The sequence below is a fragment of the Rhinopithecus bieti genome, unplaced genomic scaffold (assembly GCF_001698545.2).
Source record: "Rhinopithecus bieti isolate Rb0 unplaced genomic scaffold, ASM169854v2 scaffold_9919, whole genome shotgun sequence".
In the NCBI taxonomy this organism is placed as follows: Eukaryota; Metazoa; Chordata; class Mammalia; order Primates; family Cercopithecidae; genus Rhinopithecus; species Rhinopithecus bieti.
In genome coordinates this window covers 1,226,969-1,237,500 of record NW_016806411.1, presented here as the reverse complement: position 1 = coordinate 1,237,500, position 10,532 = coordinate 1,226,969, and the positions used below count along the sequence as shown (strand labels likewise).

Sequence of the window (10,532 nt, the reverse complement as noted above, 5' to 3'; positions counted from 1 at the left end):
GAATGCCTGGGGAGACCGATTTGAGTAATAATAAAATTCCCATCTCCGTATGGCTCTGTGCGAATTACTATTTTTTTTTTTTTTGAGGCGGAGTCTCGCTCTGTCGCCCGGACTGGAGTGCAGTGGCCAGATCTCAGCTCACTGCAAGCTCCGCCTCCCGGGTTCACGCCATTCTCCTGCCTCAGCCTCCCGAGTAGCTGGGACTACAGGCGCCCGCCACCTCGCCCAGCTAGTTTTTTTGTATTTTAGTAGAGACGGGGTTTCACCGTGTTAGCCAGGATGGTCTCGATCTCCTGACCTCGTGATCCGCCCGTCTCGGCCTCCCAAAGTGCTGGGATTACAGGCTTGAGCCACCGCGCCCGGCCTGCGAATTACTCTTTAAATTGGCTCTGTCTAGCCAGCAGGCAAGGTGAACCTTTTAGGTGGTTATATATATATAAAATATCCTCCTTCTCAACATAACCATAATGTCACCATCATCCCACTCCCCAATAAAATAATTATCTGTGATCTTCAAGTACCCAGTATACTTGCTGTTGCCAATTATTATTATTATTATTGGGACGGAGTTTCACTGTTGTCACCCAGGCTGGAGTGCAGTGGCGCCATCTCGGCTTAATGCAACCTCTGCCTGCTGAGTTCAAGGGATTCTCCTGCCTCAGCCTCCTGAGTGGCTGGAATTGCAGGCACCTGCCACCACACCTGGCTAATTTTTGTATTTGTAGTAGAGATGGGGTTTCACCATCTTAAATGGGTGAGCCATTGCACCCAGCCTGACAATTATTATACTATCCTTTTCATGAACACTCCATCAGGTCAAATCCTGTCCCCAAAAGTTTATTACAGTCTTCTACATGGTCTCCTATATCTCAAAATTCCTCCTCTCCATTTTCTCTAGATAGCACCAGATTGACTCAGCAAAGTTTACCCCACAAACCTGACCGAACAACTTAAATGGTTTCCAACTGTATGGTGAAACTCCTTTATAAAAGTGTAGTCCTGTATATAACTTATTTTGATCCTTGACATAACTCTGTAAGAATGGGCAATGAGAGTTTAAATTTCCGCAATATCCTGGCGCTTCACAACCCGTGTCCTAATAAATCCACATGACCAAGTATTCCCAGACCATGTCATGCATTTATTCATAATTAACAGTTGTTGAACCCTTACTGTGCTCTAGGAGTATACTGATAATGAAAACAGAGTTTGTTGTTCCCTCTGGACTTTATAATGGGCTAGGAGAACAGAGGATACACAAGCAAACAAATTGATATCTATGCAATTACAAAAAGGGATCTATGCTACAAGTGGAAACAACAAAGGTGTAAGTAAAAGAGAGTAATAGTGGGCAATCTACTTGTGCAGGTGGTCAGGGGAGGCTTCTCTGAGGAGGTGATACTCAAAAGCATTTATTTGCCTGCTGTGCAGAAAATGACCTATAGGGAGGTGGGGAATCAGCCAAGGGAAATGGAAAGAAGCCTGGTAAGTTGACCAGATGGCTGAACTCTGCTCCTGCTGTTTCTCTCTTCAAGTCCTCCTTTGAGTAAACATTTCTTGAGTACCATGTGATGTCTCCCCGCTCCCCAACCCTGTGATGTGTAAATGTTCTTGTGGATACAGACTTTGTGCCCCCTCCAGAGGCTAATGAACAATGGTATCTGCTGAACTAGGGAATGGAAGGGCTGTTTTGGTTTTCTTTTCTTTCTTTCTTTCTTTTTTTTTTGACGTGGAGTGTTGCTCTTGTCACCCAGGCTAGAGTACAATGGCGCGATCTCGGCTCACTGCAACCTTCGCCTCCTGGGTTCAAGCGATTCTCCTGCTTCAGCCTCCCGAGTAGCTGGGATTACAGGCGTGCGCCACCACACCCGGCTAACTTTGTATTTTTAGTAGAGACGAGGTTTCTCCATGTTGGTTAGGCTGGTCTCGAACTCCCGACCTCAGGTGATCGATCCGCCCGCCTCGGCCTCCCAAAGTGCTGGGATTACAGGCGTGAGCCACCGTGCCCGGCCTCTGGTTTTCTTTATACAGACAGGGACAGTTGTTTGAGAGAAGCCTGGAAGGGCATGGCACTACAATTTGTGATTTTGCTGAGGCTCCAGGAGCATGGCATGAAGCCACAGTATAAATGAGTCCGGAGAGGGGATGCCTTCCAAGAGACACAGTTCCTGGGTTCTCTTTGCCCCTTGTAGTCCCACTGCTGCCTGGCTTCCAGCAGACAGTGGCAGGCTAGTTTGGGGGAGAAAAAAAAAAAAATTTTCCCTCAACCCTCTCTGAGTTCTTCACTGAGATGGACTGCTAGAACAAAAGACAGATTAACAAGAGAAAAGCAAACAAGTTTATTGACATGACTACCTTATAAATACATGGGAGATAACTCAGAGAAATGAGACAATCTTAGATCTCAAAGAGGTAGCTTCAGACTTCCCTACCATCATTCCCTGACACAAATAATGAAAGGCGTGGGCCAGACCACCCTCATCCTCTGCTAGGACTACCTGGCCAAGAGGTACAGGGTAAACAAAAGCCAGGTTTGTGATGCAGATTGAGCTTGTGTTTTTTGCATTAATAAGAGTTTCCAAGGCTGGGCATGGTGGCTCACACATGTAATCCCAGTACTTTGGGAGGCTGAGGCGGGTGGCCCACCTGAGGTCGGGAGTTTGAGATCAGCCTGACCAACATGGAGAAACCCTGTCTCTACTTAAAAAAACAAAACAAAACAAAACACAAAATTAGCTGGGTGTGGTGGCGCATGCCTGTAATCCCAGCTACTCGGGAGGCTGAGGCAGGAGAATCGCTTGAACCCAGGAAGGGGAGGTTGCGGTGAGCCGAGATAGCGCCACTGCACTACAGCCTGGGCAACAAGAGCAAAATTCTGTCTCAAAAACATAAAATAAAATAAAATAAGAATTTGCTGGCCGGGCGCGGTGGCTCACGCCATCCTTTTACCTAAGGACTAAGCTCTGATTTCTTTTTTTTTATCTTGCCAAAATTCCTATCTAAGGGGTCTGGGGAATCATGCCCTACAAAACATATCAGATAGGTTTTATTTAACCTTGTATATTGTGACTTTCCAATCTGACTCCAGCGTAACATGGAAGAAAATCAAAATACTTTACCCCAAATCATGTTTCTCGGCCGTATCTTGAAATGGCCCTGCAAAGCCATGTCTTATGGGAAACATCCACATTCTACAGAGAATCCCCTTTCCCCCATTTATTTATTTATTTTTAACCTTTCTCCCTTTCCAGATCCAGGAGATAATCAACTAAGCGCCAGGCACCCTTTTAGGTCCAATAAGAAACATTTCACAATCTGCTCTCTCTGAAGTCTACTATCTGAGAGCTTCCTCTGCACAATAAAACTTGGTCTCCACAATCCTTTATCTTAACCTGACCATTTCCCTTCTACTGATCCCAGGTCTTCAGATAAACTCAACCAATTGTTAATCAGAAAATGTTTAAATTTACCTATAGCCTGGTAGTCCCCTCTTTGAGTTCTCCTGTCTTTCAGAACCAAACCAATGTATTTCTTAAAAGTATTTGATTGATGTCTCAGGCCTCCCTAAAATAATATAAAATCAAGCTGTGCCCCGACCACCTTGGGCACATGTTCTCAGGGTTATAAATAAAGTTTTGGTGCCACAAAAAAAATAGCACTCGAATATAAAATTTTCTTTTAATTCTCAGCAAGGCAAGATACTTCTATAGACGGGTGCACCCTCACAGATGGAGCAATGGTGAGCACACACTTGAACAAAGGAGGGGAAGGGGTTCTTATCCCTGACGCACATGGCCCCTGCTGCTGTGTCGTTCCCTTATTGGCTAGGGTTAGAGGGCACAGGATAAACTAATTCTGATTGGCTAATTTAAAGAGAGTGACGGGGTGAGGGGTTTGGCGGGAAAAATGGTTATAACAGAGCAGGTAAATGGAATGAGTCAGGGTGGAGCAGGTAATCCAAAAAGGCTGATTTATGAGAAAGTTAATTTTAAAAGTAGAAGGCAAAGAATTGAACATACTGACATATTGATTGTTTGAAAATAAATTTAGAACTCATATCTAACATCAGGACCATCTGAGGGCGGTGTCACAGGCCATTGTCACTCATATTTGGCTAAGAATAAATCTCTTAAAGGTTTACTCTCAACATATCCATCCAAAATACTCACTGCCCACATTGCAGAGATGAGCGCTTGAAATCTCTTCTTGTTCTGAGGGTTGCGTGATGGTGAATTGTTCTTTGGTCAAAGAAACTCCGTTAAACTTATCTTGTCTGATATTTTTCTTTATCAGGAAGAAGCTTTGGTGTGGAGTCCAGCAGTCCGAGGGTTCCTGAGAAGTAAACTAAACAGGCCCCCACCATTCAAGACTCACACTCTAGCAAGGTGACAGGATGGTGGGAGAAAGGGTCAGAGGATGGGGGCTGGACCTAGGACTGGATGTGGCTCCTTCAGAGACCACCCAGTTTTATTTTTTTTAAACCAATTACTTCCCATGGAAGAATAACTTCTGTATTGAAGTTGTAGTACGAACATGGGGAAGCCATCCGCAGGCTCTAAACTGTCAATAAGCCCTGAGCCGTTCTGGAACTTGCCCAAGCTGGTATGGAACTCCTGGGTTCAAGCAATCCTCCTGCCTAGGCCTCCCAAAGTGGTGGGATTACAGGGGTAAGCCACAGTGCCCACCCTTTAGTGCCTTTATTGACCCCCTACTCTCACCAGACTTTTGTCCAGGCAGTGGAGATACAGCACAGAATAGAGGAAAGGATGTATGCTCTGGCAGCTTACAAGACTATGATAATGTGATAGAGCGCTAGAGGAGGCATGGAGCGTGCTCCCATCCTTGCCAGCCTCCTGGAACCCAGGTGAGCAGGCAACACCCGGAGAGGCTCCCAGCAGGGCTGTGTGTGCTGTTTGTTTCTGCCCCGTCTCTGTTTGTGCTTTCCTTGTTTGTTCCCCTCCTCTGGTCCTAATGCTGACCATCTAGGCAGGTGCTGGTCACTTCGGTTCTGACCGACAGCCTGGATGGACTCCACACTTCCTCATGTAGAGCCTGTATCAGTTGTGGCTCTCAGAGATTCGGCCCCAGTGCCTCATCACATCCAACACAGAAGAGCTGCCTCTGTCTCAGTGAGGCCACCATCTTATCAGGATTCACATGTTAGGTGTCTTAGTGTATTATCTGTTGCTTGAAACTGGGTAATTTATAAAGAAAGGGAATTTCTTTTTTTTTGAGATGCAGTTTCACTTTGCTGCCTAGGCTGGAGTGCAGTGGCATGATCTCGACTCACTGCAACCTCCACCTCCCACGTTCAAGCAATTCTTGTGCCTCAGACTCCCAAATAGCTGGGACTACAGGCACGTGCCACCATGCCCAGATAATTTTTGTATTTTCAGTAGAGACGGGGCTTCACCGTGTTGGCCAGGTTAGTCTCTAACCCCTGACTTCAGGTGATCCGCCCTCCTTGGCCTCCCAAAGTGCTGGGATTATAGGCGTGAGACACCATGCCCAGCCACAAGGGACATTTATTTCTTACAGTTATGGAGGCTGGGAAGTCCGAGCTCAAGAGGGCCTTCTTGCTGGTGGGGACTCTCTGCAGAGTCCTGAGGCTGTGCAGGGCATCACATGGAGAAGGGGCTGAGTGAGCTCACTTGCTAGCCCAGGTCTCTCTTCCTCTTATAAAACCATAAGTTCCACTTTCACAACAACCCATTAATCCACTAATCCATGTATGGACTATTCCTCTTAAAAGCCCCACCTCTCAATATTGCCACATTGGGGACTGAATTTCAACATGAGTCTGGAGGAGGTTAAACATTCAAACCATAGCATTTAGAGTTGCCTAATCAGCACATCCATAAATCTATAGCTACGAGTGTGAGTGGGAGAGCCAGCATGAACCTCAAGCCCTCATATTGAGGGCCAACACGTTACTATTCACTCAGTGGGAGAACCTGAGCAGTCCTAGCTGGATGACCGCTGCCTGACCAATCTGCGTATGACACACGCAAGCACTGGGGAGACAGCATCCTTTCCTAAAGGCGGATCTTCAAGCTCATCCACCTAGACGTTAAGCCAATCAAATAATTATCCATGGGCTTGGGGTATATATTGGATACTGAATACTTTTTGCTGTGTTGAATAATTCTATAATAAATATACTAATTTGAAAAGGATCCCCAGGGTCAGTTCCCAATTATTACATCAATGCCAGTGGGGTGAACATATCAAGGTTCACTGTAGATATTAACCACCCCTCATGCCTTTGGTATCTCTTCCTTCTTCCACTCCAAATCACAAGTATACTCATCCTTAGGGCAGAAATCCTCCCAAGTAGGAGCCCAGGAACCCAGAGGTAAAAGAGACATATATCTAGTATAGGCCAAGGCTTTTATTTATTTATTTATTTTTGAGATGGAGTTTCGCTCTTGTTGCCCAGGCTGGAGTGCAATGGCGCAATCTCGGCTCACTGCAACCTCTGCCTCCCAGGTTCAAGCGATTCTTCTGTCTCCTAAGTAGCTGGGATTACAGGCACCCGCTACCACACCTAGCTAATTTTTTTGTATTTTTAGTAGAGAAGGGGTTTCACCACGTTGGCCAGGCTGGTCTCTAACTCCTGACCTCAGGTGATCCGCCCACCTCTGCCTCCCTAAGTGTTGGGATTACAGGCATCAGCCACTGCGCCTAGCCGGCCAAGGTTTTTAACATGCCAATTTGTATTTAATAAGCTTGCTATAGGAGGAAAAACATATGTAGAACCTTTGATTCAATCTTAGAAGTTGAGTATGGTTGAGAAACTGTAAAGAGATTACCTATATGCCAGGGCTGGTGGTGCATGCTTGTAGCTCCAGCTATTCAGGAAGCCAAGGTGAATGATGGAGAGTTCAAGCAGACCTGGGCGACATAGCAAGACCCCTTCTCCAAAATATAACAAAAGCAAAATGAAAGAAATTTGCTATATATGTAAGTTCTCAAAATATTTCATTAGCAAGTTGGAGGACAGCAGGAGCTGCCTGGCAAGTTGAATCAATGTGTCTTAGTATCCTAGAAATTCATAAATTAACTTGAATTATTTTTCCAATTTTTTATTTTGAAAAGTTTGTTTTCCAGAAAAGTTGAAAAAAACTGCACAGTGAACCCACCTAGACTCATCACTTAGATCCACCAACTATTAACAGTTTGTTACATTTGCTTTACCTCCATATAAAATACATCAGTCTCTGAGGCATTTATATGTCAGCTGTAGCCATCAGGACTCTTACCTAATGATTCAGCACTAACATCCTAAGAACTAGGACATTCTTGTAAACAGCCATTATCACACCGAAAAATCTAATGATGACACAATAATACTGCCTAATATATAGTCCATATATAACAACAAAGTTTCTCAGTTGTCCCTCAAATCTCTCTCACAACTTTTTTGCCTTCAATGCAGTGCTGCATCAGGGGTCACTCGATGGACTGACCCAGTTGTTATTTGTCTAGATCAATTCCCTAGCTTGAATTTTTGAAGACTGCAGTGCAGGGAAACTGTTTTGCTGAATGTCTTCCAACCTGGATTTTTCTTATTTTTTTTCCCAACTTGATTCACTTAAACATTTTGGCAGTTATACATGGGTAATATAAAAACCCATTTGTGACATTCTAATGAGCTAATTAGCAAGGCCTTAGATGCAGTTGAGATAAGTACTCCTCTGGAGTATGACCTTTGCTGATATAGGTCTGGGTGACATTACTGGACTGTGCATTCTTTTTTTTTTTACTTTAAATTTTTTTTTGAGACAGAGTCTCACTCTGATGCCCAGGCTGGAGTGCAGTGGTGTAATCTCAGCTCACTGCAACCCCTGCATCCTGGGTTCAAGCAATTCTCCTGCCTCAGCCTCCCAAGTAGCTGGAATTACTGGTGCCTGCCACCACGGCTGGCTAATTTTTATATTTTTAGTAGAAATGGGGTTTCACCACGTTGGCCAGGCTGGTCTTGAACTCCTGACCTCAAGTGATCTGCCTGCCTCGGCCCCCCGCAAAGTGTTGGGATTACAAGCGTGAGCCATCGCACCCGGCTGGCCTTTTTTAAATTTTAAAACATTTTATTTACTTATTGTAGAGTTGGGGTCTTGCTATGTTGCCCAGGCTGGTCTTGAACTCCTGGGCTCAAGCCATCCTCTCAACCTTGGCCTCCCAAAGTGCTGGGACTACAGGCATAAGCCACAATGCTGTGTATTCTCTTTTTTTTTTTTTTTTTTTTTGAGATGGAGTCTGACTCTGTCACTCAGGCTGGAGTGCAGTGGCACAGTCTCGGCTCACTGCAACCCCGCCTCCTGGGTTCAAGCAATTCTCCTGCCTCAGCCTCTGGAGCAGCTGGGATTACAGTCGTACACCACCACAGCTGGCTAATTTTTGTCTTTCTAGCAGAGATAGGGTTTCACTGTGTTGGCCAGGCTGGTCTCAAACACCTGACCTCAAGTGATCCACTTGCCTCAGCCTCCCAAAGTGCTGGGATTACAGGTGTGAGCCACTGTTCTTGGCTGTTCTTGGCCTTTGTAAAATTTTTTAAAATTTTATTTATTTTAATTTAGAGTTGAGGTCTTGCTATGTTGCCCAGGCTGGTCTCGAACTCCTGGGCTCAAGCCATCCTCCAGCCTCAGTCTCCCAAAGTGTTGGGATTACAGGTGTAAGCCACAGTCCTGCGTATTCTCAACAGCTCCCAATGTGATCATTACTAGTGGCACATTTTAAATCAGGGGTTGGGGGATGGAGATGGAGGTGGGGCAACATATTTGACTTTGAAGACATTTTCTGTAAATTTTGGAGGAGCGTGTGTGCTACTAGCATCTAGTGGGTGGAGGCCAGGGATGCCCTAAAACATCCTACAAAGCATGGAACCGACCCCACACGAAAGGATTACCCCATCCCCAAAGCCAACAGTGCTGAGGTGGAGAAACCCAGGGGTCTCACCAACGAGATGAACTCTTCCAACCAGCAGACTTTTTGGCACCTACCCTCTGTTTCTGAGATAATCCCACTATAAGACATTCAACAGGCCCGGCATGGTGGCTCACGCCTGTAATCCTAGCACTTTAGGAGGCTGAGGCCAGCGGATTGCTTGAGGCCAGGAGTTTGAGACCAGCCTGGCCAACATGGCGAAATACCGTCTCTACTAAAAATATTTTTAAAAATTAGCTGGATATGGTGGTGCGCGCCTGTAATCCCAGCAACTCGAGAGGCTATGAGGATTGCTTGAACCCAAGAAGCAGAGGTTGCAGTGGGCCGAGATCATGCCACTGCACTGTAGCCTTGGAAACAGAGCGAAACTCCGTCTAAACAAACACACAAAAAAGACATTAAATACACAAATGAGTGAGTAATTTCTCAACACTTGGGAACTTGTAAGTACAGCGATACACTTTTATATCTCAGTATTGAAATTAGCCCTCTAGTTGGCCTGTGAACGTCCCATGCCTGCCAAGTGTGTCATCTGAGACAAGCACTTCAATTTGTTTGAGTAGGCATCTATCAATCTTATTTGGAAGAAAAGGTGCCATTCAAACCCCAAAGAGTATTGCTAATAATTGTGCTGCAGTTTAGAGTGTTTAAGGTGCTTTCCAATAACATGTTCTGAAATTTGATCTGACAACGCTTTGGGAGGCGGTTTATTACGAGGCTGCGCTGTCGCACTCGAGGAACCGGGTCAGTGACCTGCTCCAGGACACGGGGCTAGCGGGGAGGGGAGAGTGCCTGAACTCAGCCTTCAAGTCCTGCACTCGACTCTGCAGGAGTAAAAACTATTCTTGACGCTACCTCTCTCCCTTCTCCTGCAAACAAGCAACAAAATGCTGAAAAGGCATCTTAACTGAAACGGAAGTCAAATGAATTCGCGTGCGATCATGGGAATTTTTGGCTCCTAACCTTGCGAGTAGAGCTGGGTGACTTCCATTTCTGGTGGGGGAGTGGAAACAGGTTTCTGGGCTTGCAGAAGCCACATCCCGTCCCCACACAACCTAGGCCAGGCCAGGTATTTGTAGGTGAGGCTCCGGGGCTCCAGCTAACCTGAGCTACCTGGGCTGGGCTTTGTGCGGGGAGGCAGCAAGCGAGGTGAGCGGGCGACGACGCCGGCCTCTACGCAGTGCGGTGGTGAAGACGTCTCTTCCAGGGAGTCACAGGAAGCAAATCCATCCTTTTAAAGGGCTCGCGTCCCGCGGTCCTGAACCGGCGCGCTGGAGCAGTAATGCGGCGTTCTCCAAGGTTCAGGGCTCACGGCCCAGCCCTGTGATCCAGCTTCCTCAGTCTTCGCGGTGTGCACTACTCAGGACCACTTGCGGCTTACGTCCCAGGACAAAGGGGGCTTGTCCTTTCTTCAACGTCCTACTGCGCAAAAACGAAGTCCTTCTGAGGCTGCGTGCCTTCCGGGAGAAGTTGCGCCCCCTCAGGCGCCCGGGCTCCGCGCGCCTGCCACCGCCCATTCACCTCGCGCACCTGGCATTCCCGGTCTCGGGCCCCGCCCTGCCGCCAGCCAGGTGAGAGGGACCGCG

General features: G+C 46.5%; 1 protein-coding gene across 1 annotated transcript in view; it reads left to right on the top strand.

The window, feature by feature from the left end:
- Positions 1-9,348: 9,348 nt before the first annotated feature.
- The window catches only part of SPIN1 (spindlin 1), a 95,918-nt gene continuing 94,734 nt past the window's right edge, over positions 9,349-10,532 (top strand). Inside the window, exon 1 of the mRNA XM_017876183.1 lies at positions 9,349-10,517. The gene's annotated coding sequence lies outside the window, so the exon portion shown is untranslated. The remainder of the gene's footprint in view (positions 10,518-10,532) is intronic.